We start from the raw sequence: 24,396 nt of genomic DNA on the forward strand, positions 1-24,396 counted from the left end.
TTCCAAACCTATAATAAAATTTAGTTAGAATTAGTTTGACTCCCTCATTTTACAGGTGAGGAAATTTTCCAGAAAGTGGAAGTGGCATAGATAGTAAGTGACAGAGCTGGGATTTGAATTCAGATTCTTGATTCCAACACAAGAATTTTTCCATTGTACTAACTAACATTGATAGCTATAGCATTATCTTTTTCATATCTGTATTTATACCCATATTTCAATCAGTCTGTCTCTCTACTCATTTCCATCTCCAGATACATATGTGTGTATCTTCCTCCCTCCCTTCCTCTCTCCTTTCCTTCCTTCCTTCCTTCCTTCCTTCCTTCCTTCCTTCCTTCCTTCCTTCCTTCCTTCCTTCCTTCCTTCCTTCCTTCCTTCCTTCCTTCCTTCCTTCCTTCCTTCCTTCCTTCCTTCCTCCCTCCCTCCCTCCCTCCTTCTCTCCCTCTCTCTCTCTTTCTTTCTTTCTTTCTTTCTTTCTCTCTCGCTCTTTTTTTCTTTCTATCATCTAGTCTGTCTATAGAAAATTTCCATTTGTGAGTATTCTTAAAAACTGTCAATTCATCTTTATTATGAAACAGAAGGTTCTGAATCCATTTATTTTAAATCTCCTGAGTGATTGATTAATCACATACAAAAGGAGACACAATCTCCCTAGTTCCTAAGATACTCCCTAGTGAGACACTTAAGGAAGAGAATTAATTTTTTTTGGTTTATGTATGGACCCCTTAAAGTATTAGTACCCAATTTTTCTTTTGTTCCATAAAAGAAATAAATTTCTTTGTCTTTATGATTTGTAGAGAATAGTCAACGAGTAATGAACATAGGTAAAATGGCTGAGCATAAGCATTGAACTGTAAATTCAAAGACAAAGACTAGATATCTCTTTTTACCAATAAATTGAAGCCAAATGTCGAGATACTTAGCTATTAACTAAGAGTTACGGGGATAGATACCTTCCAGTTTAGAGGTGAAGGCCAACCCCCTTATTAGCCCCCATGCCTCCCCACCTTTGTGTGTGTGTGTGTGTGTGTGTGTGTGTGTGTGTGTGCACGCGCGCAATACATTCACATTTTCTGAATATGAATAATGAAAGAGTTTGCTTTCAGAAGCCTATTACCATTAAGGCACATTTCTTTGCTTTCCAATGAAAAGCATTCTAAGCAAACCCAATCCCAATATCATAATTTTGCAAGTCCCATCATGCTACATACAGCAATTTCAAAGTAATTTCATAGCTACTGCATAGATTCCCATAAGATCCAATACAAAAATGTTACCATCTCTCAAGACTTCCCTAGATTTTTATAATTTGTCTCAGAACTATATTTTGAGACATTATATACAGTATCAATGTAAGATATCACACATCCATTTAGTGTTTGGGCTTCATTTAAGCCATAATCTCATTCTAGTGCTCTCTAAAGGCTCATGTTCCTTTTTCTTTATACCAATTGCTGTCTCAAACTTTGAAAAGATAAAATAAGAAAAAAATTTAACATTCTTTCTCATGTAGGAAAATATTACTAGAAAATACATCCTAATATTCTGTCAACTGTAGAGTATACTCTGTTCAAGCTCCATGCCCTTTATCTAGCTACAGAATCTTCCTTGAAATTGAGAAACTGGAATGTGCATTTTATAATAGAAATTCCATTTCATAACTTCTTAGCCACCATTTTGTTTCAAAATTGATTTAAAGGTATCTTTTAAGGTATGCTAATTTTAAGAAAACCAATCAACACCTTTAAATGGTATCCAAAGACAGAGACGAACTTAAAATATTAAAGTCACATTGAAATATTGTAGAAATCTCATCATGATGTAAAAGAGTCAACACATAAACTTTCATGAAATTGTCAAAAGTCTGTTGCTCTTACATTAGTATACTTTGGTAAATATGGAAATGGCTATGATAAATAATTTGATTTACAGACAGAACTACATTCTACTATATCTTGCTACCCCCATTAATATATTTTACCTATAGGAAAATAGACAATATCTAATAGACAATATTTCTATCTCTCAGATCTGTGGAGAAGGAAGGAATTTATAGCCAAAGAAGAACTATACTACATTAAGAAAAACAAAACGGATAATTTTGATTATATTAAATTAAAAAGTTTTTGAACAAACAAAATAGTACAGACAAGATTAGAAGGGAAACAGAAAATTGGGAAAAATTGTATTCTGATAAAGGCCTCATTTTAAAAAATATATAGAGAATTAACTCAAATTGATAAGAATACAAGCCATTTTTCAATTGACAAATGTTTAAAAGATATGAATAGGCAATTTTCAGATGAAGAAATTAAAACGATTTCTTGTCATATGACAAAATGCTCTTAATTACTATTGATAAGAGAAATGCAAATTCAGCCAACTCTGAGGTACCACTGTATACCTCTCAGATTGGCTAAGATGACGGGAAAAAATGATGATAAATGCAGGAGGGGATGTGGGAAAATTGGGACACTAATACATTACTGGTGGAGTTATGAAAATATTCTGGAGAGCAATTTAGAACTATGCCCAAAGGGCTATAAAACTGTGCTAATTCTTTGATCTAGCAGTGGCACTACTGGATTCGTATCCCAAAGATATAAAAAACAGAAAAGGACCCACATGTGCAAAAATGTTTGTATCAACCCTTTTTTGTAGTGACAAGGAACTGGAAAATGGGTGGGTGCGTTATGATATATACATGTTATGGAATTTTTCTATAAGAAACAATCAGCAGGATGATTTCGGAGCAGTCTGGAGAGATTTACATGAACTGAGGCTAAGTGAAATGAATAGAACCAAGAGACCATTGTACCAGCAACAACAAGGTCATATAATGATCAATTCTGATAGATGTGGCTCTTTTCAACAATGAGGTGATTCAAGCCGATTCTAATAGACATGTCATAGAGCCATCTGCTTCCAGAAAAAGGACCATCAGGACTGAATGGGGATCACAACATAGTTTTTTCACCTTTTTTGTTGTTGTTTACTTGCTTTTTTTTTTTTTTTCAATTTTTTCCCTTTTTTGATCTGATTTTTCTTGTGCAGCATGATAAATGTGGAAATATGTATAGAAGAATTGTACATGTTTAACATGTATTGGATCACTTGCTGTCTAGGGAAGGAGGTGAGGGAAATGAAAGAGAAAAATTTGGAACAGGTTTTGCAAGTGTGAATGTTGAAAACTATCTTTGTGCATATTTTGAAAATAAAAAGCTATCATTCTAAAATAGGAATATAGACAATATCAAAAGCTAGGAAAGGTATCATTACCCATATATGTGGAGTTTATATCTTAGAGAAAATAGCTAGTTTGTTTTAGAGGAGGAAACAAAAATCCCTATCCATCTGTGCTTAATGTCTGACAGTATAATATATTTTCTATATCTGCATAAATAACAAAGTATTAGTCACTCTAAATATGTGTTTTAATAACTTACCAAAGTAATCCCTTTGCCATAGTTTAAAATATTCTTGATTCTTTAAGGAAAAAGGAGAAACACCAGGTTTGATATTTTGGCTTGTAAATTACTATTGTCATCAGAAGCGGCTTCTGTTTTCCTCTATCTTGACTGTTTATGCTTTGTGATTCTGTTAGCATTGCCATGACAAAATTGAATCTATAGATAACATTTACATAGATGACAGATTTTATTATGAGAGGCAGCTGGCCTTAGATTCTTGGAGAAATGGATTTATGAACTGACTGACACTTATATGACTTGGTCAAGCCATTGAACCTCTGAACTCTCAGGTGACTTTGACTATGGATTGAATTACACTTGCTACTTTGCATTGGTAGATAGTGTTTCTTAACTGGGAGTTGTTCAAACAAATGAAACACAGGTCAAGACTAAAAAAAATAATCCTAAATCCCAAAAGAAAACAAAAAACCACCCCAAAATCCAAACAAGCCATTTAACACTTTAAAGTGTGACTCTTCCTGATCCCATTTGGTATTTACTTAGCAGTTTGCCCTACACTTTATTTATACTAACTTATCTGATTCTCACAACATCTCTATCACAGAGCACAAGTATGTGTGTGTGTGACAGTTATTATCATCTCTATTTTATAGATGAACAAATCTAGGCTCAGAGAGAATTTGTGACTTGCTCAGCTAATAAGTGTCCATAGCCACATTTGTACTCAGGAAGATGAGAATTCCTATTTCTAGGCCTGGCACTCCATCCACTGTAAGATGAAGTTGCCCTCTGGTCTTTGGTGTTGCCCTGCTTTTCAAACCTTATTTCCCATTAATTTTCTCCCCCACCATAGAACAAAAGCTCCTTGAGGGAAGGGACTACTTTTACTTCTTTGTTTCTCAGTTCTGTCTGGTAGTGATTCCCACAAAGTAGGCATTTTAAAAATGTGAGTTGGATTGGAGTGGATTCATTAAAGTTGTATTTCAAAGGATTATTGCTTTCTCTGTTCTTTCTTCCTTTCTAGCTTCTATGCTTAGAACATCCCCTCCCACCATCTCTATTGAGTCTTATTCTTTCTTTTTGTCTTACTAAAGACTTCTTGAAGCCTTCCTTTAATGTTTTAGTCCATAATGATTTTAACTCCCTCAGCTCCCCCTCCCTGCCCCCCATAAGGCTTTACTCCTCTCTGATGAACTTATGTATTATTATATGCTATAGTTACATATGTAAACATCACATCCTTCTATTGAATTGTTAAACTCTGCAAAGAAATAGATGCTGTCTCATCTAAGCTTTGTACCTCCGTCAGTAATGAATCAATAAACAATCATTAAGTACCTACTTTGTACCAAGTATTATGTTAGGGGCTAAAGACACAAGGCATAAAATAGTCCTTTTCCTCCAGCATCTGGCATTCTACCAAGAGAAAAATGCTTATAGGCATACAGGCAGAGAGTAAATACAAAGGAAGTTTGGGGGCAGGAGAGGTCCTAACAAGGCAGATGGTGCAGTAGATAGACTGATGCATGGAGTCGGCAAGACCTGAATTCAAATTTGGCCTTAGACACTTACTATTCTGTATGACCCTGAGCAAGTCTGTTTTCTCATCTGTAAAATGAGCTAGAGAAGGAAATGACAAGCTATTCCAGCATGTTTGCCCAAAAAACCCCAAATGTAGTAATGAAGAGTTGGATAGAACTTATAACAACTCAAAACCAATAATGATACACTTACAAATGGGAAGCAATGACCAGGAAAGGTCTCATGTAGAAAGTCATGTTTGAACTGAGCTCTGAAAATAGTTGGGGATTTAAATATATGCAAATGATGAGTGAGCACATGTGGAGGAGAGGGGAATAGCCTGCACAAGGAGATAGAGAAGGAGGGACAGCAGGGAGGTTAATTTGGCTACACCAAGAGTTCATGAAGGGGAGTAATGCATAATAAGTCAGGAAGGAGTCAGAGTCACATTTTGATAGGTTCTAAATATCAAAGAGGGAGTCTATATTTGATCCTACAGGTAATAAGAAGCCATTGGAGTTTTTTAGTAGGAGTGTGACATGGTCAGATTTACACTTTAGTAATTAATATCATTTTGGCAGTTTTGTAGAGTATGGATTGGAGAAGGGAGATAACAGAAACAGTGCCATTCAGGATGTTCATATAATATTGCAGAGAAGAGGTAGTGAGAACTTGAAGCAGAAAGGACATTATACAAGTGGAAAGAAGGGAAGTGGATGGAAAATACACAACTAAACTGTATAATCAGAGACGAAGATACCATTTAGAAGGCTATTGAAAAATTCTGAACAAGAAGTGATGAAGGTGATTAAGGTCATGCCCTTTTAAGTGGAGAAAAGGGAATAGATATGAGGGGTAGAACTGGTTAGTGGATAGTCATAAAGAGTTGAAGATAACTCTAGAATGGAGAACTTGAATGACTAGAAGGAAGGTGGTAATTTTAGGAGTTGGGAATTTAAGAAAAGACAGGAATTTTGGAAAAAAGGCAATACCTGCTTTGGACATGCTGAGTTTGAGATGTTTATGGAACATCCGATTAGAGATATACAATAGGGACTTGTTGATGGAAAGGGTAAATATCATTGCACAGAGTTTGTAATTGATCCCATGGACCATGATGAGACAAAAGGACCCAAAACAGAGCCCTGGGTTATATCCACAGAGAGAGGCTACCTAGTATACCCAGTATACTTGTTTCTGGCACATATTTGTCACACAATAGTTGATTACTAAATATTTTTTTGAATTGTAAGATTGAATTGAATCAATAAACTAAAGCCTGAGAGGATAATATGAGATGCTTTTTGTTATTTGGTAGTTGAGAGAGTTATTAAGTGTGACTGACTATTCAGTCTTTCAAACTTCTCACATTATCATTTCATAATATACCAAGCCTGCATCCAAATATTCTGTTGTAATGATACAGTAAATTTCTATTTGATAAAGTTTTGAAAATGAAGTTGGCCCTAAGACCAAATCTTTCCCCCACAAAGCATTCATTGCTGATGTGGCCAAGCCCATGGGATTCTTTGATTCTGTGACCTTCTGTGCCGTTTTCCAACTCACCTGCTCTTTAAGTCACAAGGGATAAATTGGTCTCAGCCTGTAGGAGTAGAAGGTTCTGGATGAATGCATTCCATATACTGGCTCCTTTTCCACTACTCAAATTTTTTTTATTGTTTATTACTTATGGGTTTATTGTGGAAAAATACAATTACTAAGATTGTTTCTGAATGGAAATATGAAACAGAAGCCAAATATCCTTTTTGCTAAAATCGTTGTGCTTTGGAAAAGCTATATTCCAGCATTGACTGGCATTTCATCATCCTACATGCCACATCTTTGTTAAGAGATACAGAAGTAATTTTAAGTTCTCAACTTTTATCCCTCTATCATCAGAGTATTTGTTATTTCATGTACTGATGTTTCAGCTAAGCAATCTTTACACTTTTATATCTTATAATTCAGTTTAAACACTCAACTAACTGAGAGACAATATAGTTAGTGACAGTGATAATAGTGGAAGTAGGAAGCTTTGGGTTTTAATCTGCTGCTGACTAGCTGAATAATCTTGGGTAAATGATTCCTCAGAGCTTCATTTCTCTTTATTGTAAAATAATTATAATTATCTCTGTAGTTTCTCCCACACAGGGTTGTTGTGAGGCTCAAATGAGATGTTTGTAAAGTACCGTGAAGGCTTTACAATCTTACTGAAATGTCAAGTGTAAGTGTAAGTAACCAACAACTTTATAACAGTTAACAACTCTGCCTCTTACTATCTGAAGTGTATTGTATTTCTGCCCTCACTCAGGATTCTCCAAAACTTTAAGAAGTTGGGGAAGTGATATTGTCAATACCATGCCATTGGCTCAAGCTACTATCATTTGTGCTCCTCCATATTTAGGAATCCCAGTAGTACAGAGGAAAAAGGCCAAACAACAACAACAATCCACATCCATTTAATCATTTAATAGTCAGATTAGCTTTTATATAGTAATTATTACTTCAAAGAAATAGTAGAACAAACCTGCAAACATTCTGTCCTATCATCCATAGCTTCTGGTATATATGGGGGAATAATCCCCTCTGTACCAACTCAGTCTTTGTGGAAGAGAAAGTTTAGCTTCCCTGTTTTACTCATTTCCTATATAGCCTAGTCACACCTGGGACTATGATCTGGCACTTGGCTTCTCAGCACTTTGCTGCTTGGCAGGCAGCAAAATGCAGTTTTGAAATCTCCCTAGCTGCTAGGTACTCCTGTGTCTAAATTTGAAAAAGCACAATTGAATACAGGCCTAAACCCCAAGCTTTTTTCTTGGAGTCACAGGGTCTAAGGGGAAGGCACCTCTCTCCCTGCTGCCTCCCAGCTTAGTGCATATTGCCCATGCTGTGTGTGCCACCTGAAAGAAAGTTGTTCAGTCTTTGTTAGTTGTTAGTGTTTGATTCTTTGGGCTTCCTTTGGGGTTTTCTTGGCAAAGATATTTGAGTGGTTTACCATTTTGTTCTCCAGCTCATTTTACTGATGAGGAAACTGAGGCAAACAGGGTTAAATGACTTGCCCAGTGTCGTGACTCCAGGACCAGCATTCCACTGTACCATTTAGCTGTCCTTAAAATGACAGAGCCTGAATAAATCCAAGACTTTAATAGATTTTATCACATGGTTCCTAGAAGTGTGTATCTATCTGGGAAGCATAAGCAGCACTTTCAATGTCTGACTGCTCTCAGCCATGGCAAAAGGAAAACTGAGGAAGTCTGGGAGACAAAAGTGAAAAATGGAGCAGAAAATTCTGTGCCTGATGCAGGATTAGAGGAAGTGAACAACTAGATCTCTAGTCTTTCTTATCTAGCAGCTATCCTCTCTAAAATTCCCAGTGAAGAGATATTTAAAACTCAGGTTGGAAGTAAGATTTTTACTATCAATTCATTTCCCTTATTTGACCCCACCTCTTCTCACTTTAATTACTTTTTAAAAAATTTCCCCTCATGTCAAGTGATTCTTAGAACAGCCCCTTACAAGGCTTTTAGGCTGTGCCCTGCTCCCTTCCTTTCTTGCTGTATTGCAGGCAATTATGCTACTGTTGTTGCCTGTCTGTAGCCATAGAGACAGAGTCTAGCTCCAATAAGGAAGAAGCCCTCATCATATTAGAACAGTGATGGGTGGTAGAGAGAGAGCCCTCACTAGACCCTCAAGGGGGATTTCCTCCTTGTGACTTGAGTGGGGAAAGGAGGATACATTAATCCTCTTTGAAAGAGCAGAAATGTGTTCATTTATGATATTCAATCAGGAACTTCCTCCATATGACTCAGCAGCTACAGCTTTATAAAAACCCAGAGAGCAGAGATAGAGCTCCATCTGTTTTCCCTCCCTTCAGCCTCCAGAGACCTAAGAAAATTGCCAGAAGATCCCAAAGGGGAAAAGGATGGAGGAATAGAAAGTAAGATTGAGAATGAGTTAAGGGATTCTCTCTTACATTTATCTCAGCAAAATCTGTTTTATAGCATCCTCCTAGTGGTATATGGAAAAAGGCTGGAAACTATGATTCTGGGTGTATAGGAACCTGAGAAATACATAATAAGCATGGACAGCACTCTATTAGCTTCTCAGTCATTCAGTGTATCAAAGATATTTAAACTCATAAAAGAGCTATAGCATTTATCTTGAATTAGTTGTCTATCAAGATATATGATAAAAGTATCATTTAAAAATACTTAAATAAATATTCCAGCTCTAATCCAAAGCCATTTTCCTAACTCCTGGGTATTGAGATCTCTTTGCTATTGGAGGTGGCAGAAGTGAGAGCTGGATTCTGTGTGGAATCTAACAAACCTGTGCAGAATGGAGGGAGCTATTACCTTCCTGGTGTGACAGTGATGTCTCTGTGCACAGGGAAAATCAGAATTCGATTTGCAGTCACTGTATCACATCATAGTTCATTTCCAATTTGCAGTACTGATAGAAACTCTTAGAATTGCTGATATAAAGTCCTGCATTTTCCCCATTTGAAAGTCTCTAGTTTCCAACTCAGTAAGAGAAAAGAATGACTAGATCATTAGTTCGTTAGTAACAATAGTCAATTAGATTAGTAACAATACTTAGCATTTATAAAGTGCCTGAAGATTTAATAACCCTGAGAAGGTTTACCATTTTCATGTCCATATTATCAATGGGAAAAATGAGGCACATAGCTAATAATTTGATTTCTGGTGTTCTTGATTCTAGGTCCAGCACTTTATTCATTGTGCTATCTAATTTCCTCTTGCACATTAATAATACTTTTATAACACACCTTGTCTCCATAAGATATGCTGGAGTTTTAGATGAAAACTCCTAGAGAATAATGGCCATTTTTTTTGAGTTTTCTTTGTACAGGACCCAATACAATGTTATATGAAATTAAATATATAATCAATTGTTATTTACATTTTAGGTCCTTAAAGGAAAGAATAGCATTTCCCTTTTCATTGTGATCTCCTCTAGTGCCTAGGACTTTATATCCCATATATTAGGCCCTTAAGAAACTTTTGTTGATATCAAATGTTAAAACATTTCCAGAGGGTGATACTTTTAATGTTTGCTTATCCTCTACATGCTAATGGTACTGGGATCCTGGGTGGGGGGCACTACAGGGATGCCTGCTACTTAGTAACTGACTCATAATTCAATTTAATTCAGAAAGTGGTTGTTAAATACAGTTTCTTTTGTGGGCCAATAGCATGACACTTCTTTTAAATTCTCTTCCTTTCTCAAAACCAATCCTTTTTTACTCTAAAATGAAACTTAGGGGACAGGTAGATGGTTCAGTGAATAGAGCACTAACCCTGGAGTCAGGAGGACCTAAGTTTAAATATGGCTTCAGAAACTTATTAGCTGTATGACATAAACAAGTCATTATTTTATTTATTTTTAATTTATTTTCTTATTTGTAAAATGAGAATTGTACTGGATCCTCAAAAAAATCCAAAATATCAAAATTTATAATAATACTTTTCTCTTTTTCTGGTCTGTTGTGTAAGAATATTCTTCATGTCAAGCTTCCCTCTCCAAAGAGTTTGGTAAGATTGTATTGCAAGGATGTCCATAGGCTATGAATGAAAAGTATATGATAAGGTTTGAGTGGGTGAGGAAGGTCTCTTCAATCCAGTTAGTAGATTATATTTCTCAGAGTCTTCAATGCATAAATCTTGAGGTGATATAAGAAGGTAACATCTAGACTTCTCATCAATCAAACCCTAAGATGCATACGTGTGTGTATAGACACACACACATACATATACACACACATACATACACACACACACATATATGCAGCTACATACATATACACACATTTGTCTAATGAGCAGGTGGGCATGGTAAAGCTCCTTGTTCCCCAACAATCATCTGAGGGACTATCAAGGCCAGGAACAGGATCCAATATGTCTATTGGTCAATTAATCCATCATCTAACTTTCTTTTGAAATGTGATCACAATTTTAGAATATAGAGTAATATAAATTTTTGGCTAATTTGTAATTATAATGGCTTCATTATCAAACATATTTTTTATGATCTTGTACTTTCTAGTTTTGGTGTGATTAATAATGTCCTTTTGGTCATTGATTCAGGTTGGGCTTCTTTCTCTGACTTATATGGTGTATGCCAAAGAAAATAACACTATGCCATTTTACTCCTAAAAGAAGATAATTCAATAATAACGATTAGCTAACTATAGTATTTTTAATCTAGTCATTAGAAAGCAACCTAATATTTAGATTTTAGCAGCTGGTAACTATTGGTCCCACTATAATTGTTCTCATTAATGTATACTTAATGCCTCTGAGATGGCTAGAATAAAAACTAAAAATCTATTTTTAGCCATTTGGAGTATTCTAGAAGCCATATTATTCCAACCAATGTTGTATAGCTATTGCAAATAGGAATATGTGATTTGTATAGCATTATAAATATCAGCACAAAAATAATACTAATAATTTGATATAATGGATTGGCCTGTGATGTATGACTACATCTTGGGGGATGGCAAGAATACTAGGGGCTAGGGAAGGTAGCTTCAGTGACTCTGAATGACAGCTAAAGTCTTCCTTTTGATTTCTCCTGTTGCCTGGGCCTGGGTGCATATTATGTGCCAACAATTCATATTCATATTCAAATCATAGACCTATTTAACTTATAAATTCAAACATATAAGTCTGGCCAAAAAGAGAGAGAATGAGAAATATATGTTTATTATCATATAGGTTTGCATATGCAAAACCATCCATCAGCACCAGAAAATAGGCCCATGTACAAAGTTGATATTACCCTCAGTCCATGCGATTCCCCAGTCTACAAGCTTCTTGTGAATCTTGCTGTCTCTATCTCCCTTCCTCTCTTGGGGTAGGGATGGGAAAGGGAATCTAGGAAAGACAGACAATGTGGGATGGATGTGTGCAAAGCAGAGTTTCATTAGTTCATAGAAGGAAATCTATTCCATGAAGAAGTATCTACCACAAGCTATGAGATAAATTTTTAGGTTTATTTAACTGTTCTTCATGGAGTAATTTTGACAGTACTTAATTTTGCCTTAACTGATGACTTTGGAATCTAATATCCTTGTAGTCTAATAATCTTGTGAACTCATTGATTGGAATGGAATCATTCACATTCTTTGAATTAATCCATTTCTATCTCCATTATTGTTGTTGTTATTTTTATAATTGTTTTTTTTTCTGAGCACCTTTAGTTGAATTTAAGTTCAATGTGTTTATGTAACTCAATATTTGTATAAAAGTTATATAAATATTGTTTATATACCAACTTTCTTATATATCAACAAATTGTTTTCTTAACAAGGACCCAATAGTAGACAGTCTCATTATTAATCCTGTTTTACAGATGGAGGAACTGAGGTTTGGACTTGAATCTAGGCTTTCAGCTTTCTCTTCCAGTGGTTTCCTTTCTTCCCTTCCTTCCATTATGCCAAAAGCCTGTCCTTTGTGTGGGAATGAATTATTTTGTTAAAGCAGTGAGTTTTTTTTTTTCCCCAGACTTGATGTGTTGGTGCTTAGTTATCTCTGTTTTCCTTTCCTTAGTCTCCCTTTTGACCAAGTGAAGGAATTTGTAAGATGATTGGCTGGGGTCTGATCAGTAGTCTAGAGCTATAGGACAGAGCAAAGGTGACTGGTCCCAGTCAAACTAAGACTTTGACCTCAATTAACACTGTGCTCTAGCAAGTAACGACTATTGCATGTATCAACCTGCAGTCAGTCAAGTCCTTTAAAATGGTTGGGTTCATTTGATTAAAAGGAACACAGCTAGAAACTCAACTTGTTTTTAGAGTAATAGATCTCGTCAGAAGCTTCTCCCCTCCCCTTTCCCTAGTACAGATCCAAAACCACCTGACAGTAATTAAATTATTTGAACATTGCACTCCCACCTCCTACACATATTTTCTTTTTGTTTTGTTTTGTTATTTGGTAGTCTGCTCAATTATTTTCCTTTTAGGAACAATAACTACCACACACAACTCTATTCGGTGTTAAGTTTCAATCTGAACCCCCTGTCTCCTGTGAAGAAGAGCTATCCCTTTCCTTTTTCCTGGGAGATTGCCTACTTGCTCTTTGCATTTCCTTTCATGAGGGTAGCAGGCATTGCTTCCTGGCATCCTAACAAGAGGAAGCAGATGGCAAAGGCTGCCATGTGATGTACAAGGCTGGCCAATTTCTTCAGTTATTTCTACCTTCCTCGTGCAGTCATCAGATTGACATCTTTTAGAATATGTTGCTACAAGACATTTTCTCCCAAAACTTGAAAATGATTTGTTCATATTGTCATTTTAAAGTGATTAATTTAGGAATGCCTGTATTCTTTCTCTCTCTCAGAATCTTCAGAGCAAAAGAGACCTTTGTTGCAAAGCTAGCTGTCCTGGGACATGGCTTCCTACTGAAGAATCCAGATGTTCCCTCTCACCATGAAAGAATAAGACAATCCAATGGAACAAATATTTACTAATCATCTAATGTGCTTATTATTATTAAGCACTGTTAGAGAAGATAAAACACATATAGTTCTTATGGAGTTCAGAATTTGCAAGAAGGAAAGAAATGTACCCAATTGTGTACCAATTATGTTAAAAAGCAGTATATGCCAAGTGCAAAGGAGGAAACTCAAACAGTGAAAGTATGTGAGATATTTTTGAGGAAACAGAGATAATTCTCAGCCAAAAGTGGGAGTGTATGGAGGGGTAGAATCAGGGAAATTTTACCAGAGGACCTGGCACTTTGACTTAGACCTTGAAAGAAGACACTCTCAATTTATGCCTGGAAAATGGTATGAAGGGCATAGATGCAGGAAAAAGCAGAACAAATTATGGGGATAAGTAGTCTGCTCCTGAGAATACATCCTCTGATTCACTGGTTCTTCCCAAGACTGCCATTTAATGAAAACACCAGGTGGGCCATGTTTTAATTTCCTCTCTGGACTCTTCTCCTCACTCTCTGGACTTTCTTTATTATGTCCTCATATGGGGAATCTTTTCCTCTTTCTGATTGTACTTGTATTCTCAGCTTTTAGCATAGAACTGGGTAAAAAAAATAAAGAGTTTAATACATTCTTGTTGATTTATTGACTAATTGAACTTAGAGGGAATACACAATATGTCAAGGGAGCTAAACTAAGATAAAGCTGAGAAGGTATGAGAAGCCTAAGGTAAGTTGAATTTAGACTGTGAAAGATCTTGAATGGTTCAATCTCCTTTAATTTGAATATTAATCTTAATTGTTTACCACTAAATTTTTTTTGGTAGAGAAATAATGTAAGCAGAGTGGCACATTAGGAAAATGGTTTGGGCATGTCAGCATGAAGATTAGATTAGAGAGGAGAGACTTTTAAGCAAAATGAAAATCAACTCAATTATACAAAAATAGCAAAGTGCTTTATAATTGCTCTTTCTTTTGGTCCTTACAACCATGCTTTCAGATAGGTATCATTATCCCCATCATCCCAGTCAGATGAGGAAACTGAAGCAAAGAGAAGTTATGTTATATATAAAGTAGTATAGTAAGTGTCTAAAGTCAGATTTGAACTCAGGTTTTCCTGATTCCAGGCCTAACACCTCGATTTATTTGGCCATCTACTGGTTAATTGATTTGGCCAAAATTTGTTTTCAATTATGCTTGACTCTTCATGACCCCATTTGGCTTTTTCTTGGGGAAAGATACTGATGTATTGGTTATTTACTTCTTCAGCTCTTATAGAAGTGAGGAAATGCAGGCAAACAGGGTTAATTGACTTACCCAGGATCACACATTTGTGGCCAGATTTGAATTTAGGAAGTTGAGTTTTCCTTCTTACTTTTAGGCCTTGACTCTATACTCCATTATGCCAACTAATTGCCTTGGCCAAAGTAACAAAGACAATAAACATCAGAGATTTGATTTGAATCTATTTCCTGATTTTAGAGCTCTTTTCATTGCCTGAAATAATTTGTCTTGAATGAAATCTTATTGCTTCCCAATCCTACCTGGAGAATCCTCTTGCCACCAAACCATCTTAAGGTCACACTTTCCACATGTCAAACAGTCTGATTCAATGGTTTTTACTCTCTCCTTGCTATTTTTAGGGAAGGCTATTTTATTTTCTCAGGTTGGGGTACATGTAATTTTCTTAAGTAGAGAGAGAAATCCTTTTTGTGGAGTGGAGCCTTAGATGCTGTTCATTGGAGTAGGCCATAGTGTGCCATAGAAGCAGCTGTAACAGCAATGCAGATGAGAATCCCTCTTCCCCAAAGTTCTCTCTCAGGGAATAGAGAAAGGTGTTGACTTACTTTATAGCTATTTGGAACTCTCCTTTAGAATGGATAATTGTGAGTAGATTGTTTGACTCTTGTCACCACTTTCTCTAAGATCAAGGATTAGCATAACCAGATTCACCAAGTAGTTCTCTTGCAGAGTCTAAAAGTGCATCTCATCTTCAATTTGCATTCTCATTTAAACCATTCTCAATGCATAAAGCACTTTTACAACTGTCTCTCCTCCCTCAATTCACAACCCTCATTTCATTTTTATTATATATTTGGACAGGGAGTTAGTTACAAGGTACTTGAAGGGTGCTAAAGGTTCAAATATTAAAAAAAATAATCTTATGAAGACTTGTCCTTGGAATTAGCCTGAATATCCCAATAGGGTTTTACATGACCCCTGCTCAAATTCTTTCCTAATTGTTTTATTTGTATAGACATTTCATCTTTCCAGTCCAATGGTTTCATGGATAGATTTTTACATTTGTAATGTTTGGATCAATTTCCTTTAACTTTGAGAAAGTGGTAATAATTCATCCATTAACACATCGATAGGAAAAAGACAGGGTCTGATGCCTAGTGCAAGAAGAGGTCTTTTGAAGGGGTAATAAGCTAAAGTCTTTTGCTGAGGATAGTGATCAATAACCTTATGGGAATACAAATTCAGGGAAGAATTAAAAGTCATACAAAAGCATTCTATAGTTTGTCTCTCCCATCTCCCATCTTATTAAATGTGGCTTATTTGTATGTAGGAATAATGTATTAATTTGTGAGTTAAAAGGTTTTCAATTTAAAAAGTCCAAGTCACTTTGAGTCAGGGATGAGTATCCAGGCCTAGTCTTATCAATTGGATTAAGCAATTAATAGTCTACTGGCTGGAAAAGGAGTAGGTGCTTTAGGCAATCTATAGTTCTGCTCTCCTAGCTCTATTCCTTTGTGTTTTAAAACCTTTTTAGCTTGATGGAAATTCCTATTAAAATGCAGATTACTTTTGAAGTCTTTTGAAGGAGAATCCCTAGGTTGTCATTGGATGGTAGTAGTAGTGGTGGTGGTGGTGGCTGAGGCAGGAGCCCTAGATGAATCATTTTGGGGAGAGCAACACCAGAATTCTTATTATTTTTTTTATTTTTTATTTTTTTATTTTTTATTTATTTTTTTTTATTATATATATATATATTTTATAATATTATCCCTTGTATTCATTTTTCCAAATTACCCCCCCTCCCTCTATTCCCTCCCCCCGACGACAGGCAATACCATACATTTTACATGTGTTACAATATAGTCTAGATACAATACATGTGTGTGAATATCATTTTCTTGTTGCACAATAAACATTAGAATCCGAAGGTACATGCAACCTGGGCAGACAGATATTAGTGCTAACAATTTTCATTCCCCTCCCAGTATTTCTTCTCTGGGTGTAGCTACCTCTGTCCATCATTGATCAACTGGAAGTGAGTTGGATCTTCTTTATGTTGAAGATTTCCACTTCCATCAGAATACATCCTCATACAGTATTGTTGTTGAAGTGTACAGTGATCTTCTGGTTCTGCTCATTTCACTCAGCATCAGTTGATTTAAGTCTCTCCAGGCCTCTCTATATTCCTCCTGTTGGTCATTTCTTACGGAGCAATAATATTCCATAACCTTCATATACCACAATTTACCCAACCATTCTCCAACTGATGGACATCCATTCATCTTCCAGTTTCTAGCTACAACAAAAAGAGCTGCCACAAACATTTTGGCACATATATGTCTCTTTCCGCTCTTTAGTATTTCTTTGGGATATAATCCCAGTAGTAGCGCTGCTGGGTCAAAGGGTATGCACAGTTTGATAACTTTTTGGGCATAATTCCAGATTGCTCTCCAGAATGGCTGGATTCTTTCACAGCTCCACCAGCAATGTATTAGTGTCCCAATTTCCCCACATCCCCTCCAACATTTGTCATTATTTGTTCCTGTCATCTTAGCCAATCTGACAGGTGTGTAGTGGTATCTCAGAGTGGTCTTAATTTGCATTTCTCTGATCAGTAGTGATTTGGAACACTCTTTCATGTGAGTGGATATAGTTTCAATTTCTTCCTCTGAGAATTGTCTGTTCATATCCTTTGACCATTTATCAATTGGAGAATGGTTCGGTTTCCTATAATTCAGGGTCAGTTCTCTATATATTTTGGAAATGAGACCTTTGTCAGAACCTTTGTTTTTAAAAATATTTTCCCAATTTGTTACTTCCCTTCTAATCTTGTTTGCATTAGTATTATTTGTACAGAAACTTTTTAGTTTGATGTAATCAAAATCTTCTATTTTGTGATCAATAATGATCTCTAGTTCTCCTCTGGTCATAAATTCCTTCCTCCTCCACAAGTCTGAGAGGTAGATTATCCTCTGTTCCTCTAATCTATTTATTATCTCCCTCTTTATGCCTAAATCATGGACCCATTTTGATCTTATCTTGGTATATGGTGTTAAGTGTGGATCCATATCTAATTTCTGCCATACTAATTTCCAGTTTTCCCAACAGTTTTTTCTGAATAATGAATTTTTATCCCTAATGTTGGAATCTTTGGGTTTGTCAAAGATTAGATTGCTATAGATGTACCCTTTTTTGTCCTTTGTATCTAATCTGTTCCACTGATCTACCGGTCTATTTCGTAGCCAATACCAAATGGTTTTGGTGACTGCTGCTATATAATATAGCTTTAGATCAGGTACACTTAGACCACCTTCCTCTGAGTTTTTTTTCATTAGTTCCCTTGCAATTCTTGACCTTTTATTCTTCCATATGAATTTTGTTGTTATTTTTTCTAGGTCATTAAAATAGTTTCTTGGGAGTCTGATTGGTATAGCACTAAATAAATAGATTAGTTTGGGGAGTATTGTCATCTTTATTATATTCGCTCGGCCTATCCAAGAGCACTGAATGTCTTTCCAATTATTTAAATCTGATTTTATTTTTGTGGCAAGTGTTTTGTAATTTTTCTCATATAATTCCTGACTTTTCTTTGGTAGATGGATTCCCAAATATTTTATACTCTCAACATTTGTTTGGAATGGAATTTCTCTTTGTATCTCTTGCTGTTGCATTTTGTTAGTGATATATAAAAATGCCGAGGATTTATGTGGATTTATTTTGTATCCTGCCACTTTGCTGAAATTTTGAATTATTTCTAGTAGCTTTTTAGCAGAGTCTTTGGGGTTCTCTAAGTATACCATCATGTCATCTGCAAAAAGTGATAGTTTAATTTCCTCATTTCCTACTCTAATTCCTTGAATCTCTTTCTCGGCTCTTATTGCCAAGGCTAGCGTTTCTAGTACTATATTGAATAGTAATGGTGATAGTGGGCAACCTTGTTTCACTCCTGATCTTACTGGGAAAGGTTGCAGTTTATTTCTATTGCATATTATGCTTACTGACGGTCTTAAATATATACTCCTGATTATTCTAAGGAATAATCCATTTATTCCTATACTCTCAAGAGTTTTTAGTAGGAATGGATGTTGGATTTTGTCAAATGCTTTTTCTGCATCTATTGAGATGATCATATGGTTCTTATTAATTTGATTATTAATATGGTCAATTATATTAATAGTTTTCCTAATATTAAACCAGCCCTGCATTCCTGGAATAAATCCTACTTGATCATAGTGTATTATCTTGGAGATGATTTTCTGAAGTCTTTTTGCTAATATCTTATTTAAGATTTTAGCATCAATATTCATTAAGGAGATTGGTCTATAATTTTCTTTCTCAGTTTTCGATCTACCAGGTTTAGGTATCAGTACCATGTCTGTGTCATAAAAGGAGTTTGGTAGGACTCCTTCATCCCCTATTTTTTCAAATAATTTATATAACATTGGGGCTAATTGTTCTTTAAATGTTTGGTAGAATTCACATGTGAATCCATCTGGCCCTGGGGATTTTTTCCTGGGGAGTTGATTAATAGCTTGTTCTATTTCTTTTTCTGAAATGGGACTATTTAAGCAATTTATCTCCTCCTCTGTTAATCTAGGGAGCCTATATTTTTGGAGAAAGTCATCCATTTCACTTAAGTTATCAAATTTATTGGCATAAAGTTGGGCAAAGTAACTCCTTATTATTTCTCTAATTTCCTCTTCATTGGTGGAAAGATCTCCCTTTTCATTTGTAAGACTATCAATTTGATTTTCCTCTTTCTTTTTTTTGATCAAATTTACCAAAGGTTTATCTATTTTATTGGCTTTTTCATAAAACCAACTCTTGGTTTTATTTATTAATTCAATAGTTTTTTTACTTTCAATTTTATTGATTTCTCCTTTTAATTTTTGTATTTCGAGTTTAATTTTTGGTTGGGGATAGTTTAATTTTTGGTTGGGGGTGCAACACCAGAATTCTGACAGAGTGAAGAGAAAGCTGCAGATATTCAAACATGGAAGTATCATGGTCACATTGATCTAGGGATAAAGCTATGAATCTCAAAATTAGTTTTGAAACTAGGAGTTGAAGTCAAGGGACAAGGTAGCATGTTGATTGCTCACAATCAACAATAAAGGCACACACAGAGGTGTAGATCCAGTGGTCTTGCTAAGAAAGATGGGTTATGGTCTTGGAGGTGGAGCCAAAATGTCAGAATAAAGTTAGGGATTTATCAAATCCCTACAAATCCCTTTAAATCCCTTGATTCTAAACAAATTCTAGAGTGTCAGAACTCTCACACCTAAAAAAAAAATCTCAAAATATGGGCAAACACACACACACACACACACACACACACACACACACACACACACACACAGTGTGAAACAATTTGGAAGGTCAGCAGGAAAAGTCTGTTGCACCAGGGTGAGAATAGAGCACAGTCTGGGGCAGGATACATAGCATATCCCTGTTCGCAGCAAACCAGGAGAAGTCCTTAGGAACCTCTGAATTAGTGGCAGCAGTGGAGGTTTCCAGACCTCTCAGCTCATAGCCACTCAAGCAGACTCAGAAGTTGGCAGGAAAGGTTTGCCATATTAAATTGAGAGGAGCCCACAATAGAGTGCATGTTGTGCCAGAATGAAAAAAAAAAAAAAAAAAAAAAAAAAAAAGGTGGTCAGGTCCCCAAAGGCAAGGAGTAGGTTTTAGGGAAATCTGTCAGCACTTATTGGACCTTATTACTTAGAGCCTCAGATTTGATGGCAGAAAATCCAGACAAAGAAATCAATCAATAAGGATTAGAATATCAAGTTTGTAGTATTGTTGGCTGCCAACTCAATTTAGAGAATCATGGTATGGACAGGAAGGACTAGGTATTTTACAAGAATGATTTATTCACAACTAGTTGAGGACAGCACTCTTTTGGAATGAGAAATAGGGCAAGCTGTATATAGGGGATAGTAGATCATGCAGGTCTTTTTGCCTCTAGGTCCAACAATCTACACATTGTACCATCAGGGTTGCAAAGCTAATAAGCGCTATAGGTCAAATGTGAACTCAGGTCTTGACTACAGGTCTAGTGCTCTGTGTAATGACCTACCTTGCTGCATAATACTGTTGCTCATAAAGTTCCACTTTTGGATTTCCCATTAAAAACCACCCAGCCAGTTTAATTAGATTGAAGAAAAAACATTTGCTAAGGTGATATAATAAACATTCTCCCTAAAAGCCTGGGATACACTTTTCTCACAAGTTCATGGAAAGAATGGGCTTTAACCCTAGAATAGAGTGATAATGGGACACATTCATTGAATGCATTTGTGGCAAAGAGATAATTTCTAACTTCTGATAATTTATGGCTTGTAAGTTCTTTTTAAACTTCAAACAAGGATTCTTATTTGTTAAAAGGAGTCATGCTCTATGACTTTGTTTCCCACCTTGAGTGACTATGTTTTTGTATTTGTATTTAGTGAATTATTCTACTCCTATACGAATATGTTGCCTCCAACTGGTCCAATTTCTCTGATCCCAGCTGGATTTATTGCTGGTATTTGTCCAAACTCTCTAGTGACATAGTCAATGGAGGAAAGGAGAGCAGAGAAAACAAGAGAAACTTTGCTATACCTAAGATCAAATCTGTTTTAGGGACTTAGCTCCAACTCTGTAATCCTCCATTCTCCAATTTGGATTCCTCTACTATCAGATTGATTCATCACTTAACTAGATGTTGTTTTTATAAATAAGTTTAGTGGTATGTCTGATTCTTTTAGCTAGTTATAAGATAGAGTTTATTTATTTATTTGTTTTTGGTGGTGTCATCTGCCTTTATCCAAACCTTTTAAATTATCTAATGACTAATTTATATATTGTGGTGAGAAAATCCCTTAATAATCAGTTTAAATTGCTGATTGATTAAAGTGAGGTTTTTAGGCCTTCTGTGATTGCATTATATCAGGTAGGATAGAGATTCTAACTCTTTCACTTTTAGAGATAGATTTTAGAGATGTGTCAAATGGAAAATCAACCAATAATAAATCATTATTAAGGTTAAGCCAACCAAGTCAGTAACCTAGCATAGCTAGGTTATGTAGTTGTTCACTGTAAAGAACAGAAAACTAAAGTAATATTTCAGTTATCTGAGTTCTATTTATTTCTACTAGTAGTTTAAACAAACTATTTTGCTAGGCTTCAGGGCCCATTCTTATATAAGTAGATGGAATAGTGGCCTCCTATATAATGATATTTGAGGACTGGGATATTGGATAAGGACTGGATTTATGATTCTTCAACAAAGAAGAGATTTGAGAACTACCAAAAATATTCACCTTGTGCACTTGCTTCTCAGTCTTGAAATTCCAATATTAAAAAATCATTTTTTTTTTTGGTTAAGCATGTTCTACTCTCCACATGCAAATTTCCCTAGAAGATTAAAATCTGAGCTTTAAACTCATGTCTCAAACTGTCTACAATCCATCTTTGCTTGGATGTTCAACAGACACCGTGTAATCTTGTTCAAAGCAGAATTTAATCTGGTCCTGAAAACCTACTTTTCCTTCTGACTTCCCTATTTGTCAGTGGCAATATCATATTTGAAATATTGGTGTCATCTTTAAGTTTTCTTTCTTTTAACTAGTTGTGAATTAATGAGATCCTTTTCAGTTTTTCTTTTACCTAGTCATGAATTAATCAACTCCTTTTTACCTGATACCAAGCTGAGAGCAATATGGTCCCAGAATCTGTGTTCTTGCTCAGGGAAGATCAAACTTGTAAGGAATCCTGGACAGCCTAAGGGGAAGTGATTAGTTTTCTGTAGGAGTGAGAAGCATAAGGGAAAAATAAGGTTCAGAAAGGGAAGGCCAGTTACTCAGTAAACATTATGTTTTTACTCTGTGCCAGGCACTATGTTGATTTCTGGATATTCAAAGAAAGGCAAGAGGTGATCTTTGTGCTCAAGAAGCTCATAATGTAATGAGGGAGACAACATGAAAGCAACTGTATACAAACAAGCTATAGACAGAATGAATAGATAGTTAACAAAGAAACCAATATTAAGGGAGACCCGGAAAAGCTTCTTGCAGACTTATTTTTACCAGAAATTTGGAAGAAACCAGGAAATCCAAGAGGCAGAGATAAGGAGGAAGAAAATTCTGGGCAGAAGGCAGTCAATAAAAATGTCTGAAGCTACAATGAGGAACAGTAAGGAGGCCAACATTACTGTAAAATAAAGTACAAAGAGGTGAGAAAAGAATAAGACTGAAAGGTGAGAGGGAAGTTATGATGGGCTTTGACTAACAGAGAATTTTGTATTTGATCCTGAATTTAATAGGAAAGCATTAGAGTTTTATTGTTTTGTTTTGTTTGTTTTTTGAGAAGATAATGAGATAGTCATCCTGAACAGATTTTGGAAAGGTAAAATTGACAGGACCAGTGTGTGTGTGTGTGTGTGTGTGTGTGTGTGTGTGTGTGTGTGTAAGAGAGAGAGAGAAAGAAACAGACAGATAGACAGACAGACAGAGAGGACTTTAGTTATGTATCTGAGTGATTGGGAGGATGGTTAGTACCCTTAACTTTAGGAGGAATGTTAGAAAGAGGGAATGGTTTTTACAGGAAGATGAGGTCCATTTGTACATGTTAAGTTTAAGATCTCTGTGGAAAATACTAGATACTAAAATAGATATGGGACATATGAAGATGTCTATGGGGATGCTCTAGATGCTTAATAAGCAGATGGAAGTCAACATATAGGTTAGGACAGGATAAGTAGATTTGAGGATCATTAGTCTAGAAATGAAAATTTGATCTGTGGGAGCTGATGAGATCATCATGCAAAGTAAAATAAAGAGAACAGAAAGAGGACTCATGTAAAGCCTTGAAAACACCAACAATTAGTGAACTTGACCTGGATAAAAATTTAGCAGAGAAGACTAAAAAGGAGTAATCTATAGGTACGGGGAGAACCAAGACAGAATAGTATCAGAAAAAACTGAGATGGAGAGAATATCAAGAAGAAGGTTATCAACAATGTCAGAGGCTACAGAAGTCAAAATAGGAAATAGATTCTATACTGAGAGGGAAGGAGTATATGGAACTATGGAAAGTTTGAAGAAGGATGAAAATGTTTGAAAAATCTACTGTGATGAGTGGGATGGTGAGACAATTAGAGGATTTGGAAAGCATTGGCTTATTGCTCTGAAGACCGAGTTGAAACTATGTAACATCATGGTTTTGTGATATTTCTCTGGCTTAGTTTGGTACCTTGTGGATAGAAGTAGAAGCCTCAGATTGAATAATTCAAGGTTGAGGCTTGTCAGGACATATAATACAGGAACAATGAATGCAAGAGAAGCCAGTACAAGTTGTACTAATTCACAAAAGTATCAGAATGGGAATGGGAGGAGAATGAGCCAGTGTAAGGATAATAGCCCAGGAAAAAACTAAGGCTTGGTGTTCATAGGATGGAATAGAGATAGTGACTTTATTTCATCTAAGCCATATAGGTGTTTAAACAGCTGGAAATCAAGGAGGAAGAACATGATTTGGAGCTATAAAGAGACAAGTAATGTCAACATCTTGTAATCAGATAAAGAAATTTCAGAGTTTGTGAATGTGGAAATGGTGATTTTGTGGGTGACAGTAAGATTTAGGTATAATTATTTTTATATCTAACTGAAATAGAGTGGAAGAGTAGGTCATGGAAAATGAATAAATTGAGGAGTTGGTATATTAAGGTGTTTGAGGGAGTATCAATAAGTATGTTGCTGTTT

The 24,396-nt window shown here is 35.7% G+C and overlaps 1 long non-coding RNA gene across 2 annotated transcripts in view; it reads left to right on the plus strand.

The window, feature by feature from the left end:
* LOC141563002 (uncharacterized) overlaps positions 1–24,396 on the plus strand; it is a 168,754-nt gene that overhangs the window by 133,421 nt on the left and 10,937 nt on the right. For both annotated transcript variants that reach the window (XR_012488297.1, XR_012488296.1), the window contains one exon: positions 13,316–13,885. This is a non-coding gene — a long non-coding RNA (uncharacterized LOC141563002). The remainder of the gene's footprint in view (positions 1–13,315; positions 13,886–24,396) is intronic.

The sequence above is a fragment of the Sminthopsis crassicaudata genome, chromosome 3, assembly GCF_048593235.1.
Source record: "Sminthopsis crassicaudata isolate SCR6 chromosome 3, ASM4859323v1, whole genome shotgun sequence".
Lineage (NCBI taxonomy): Eukaryota > Metazoa > Chordata > Mammalia > Dasyuromorphia > Dasyuridae > Sminthopsis > Sminthopsis crassicaudata.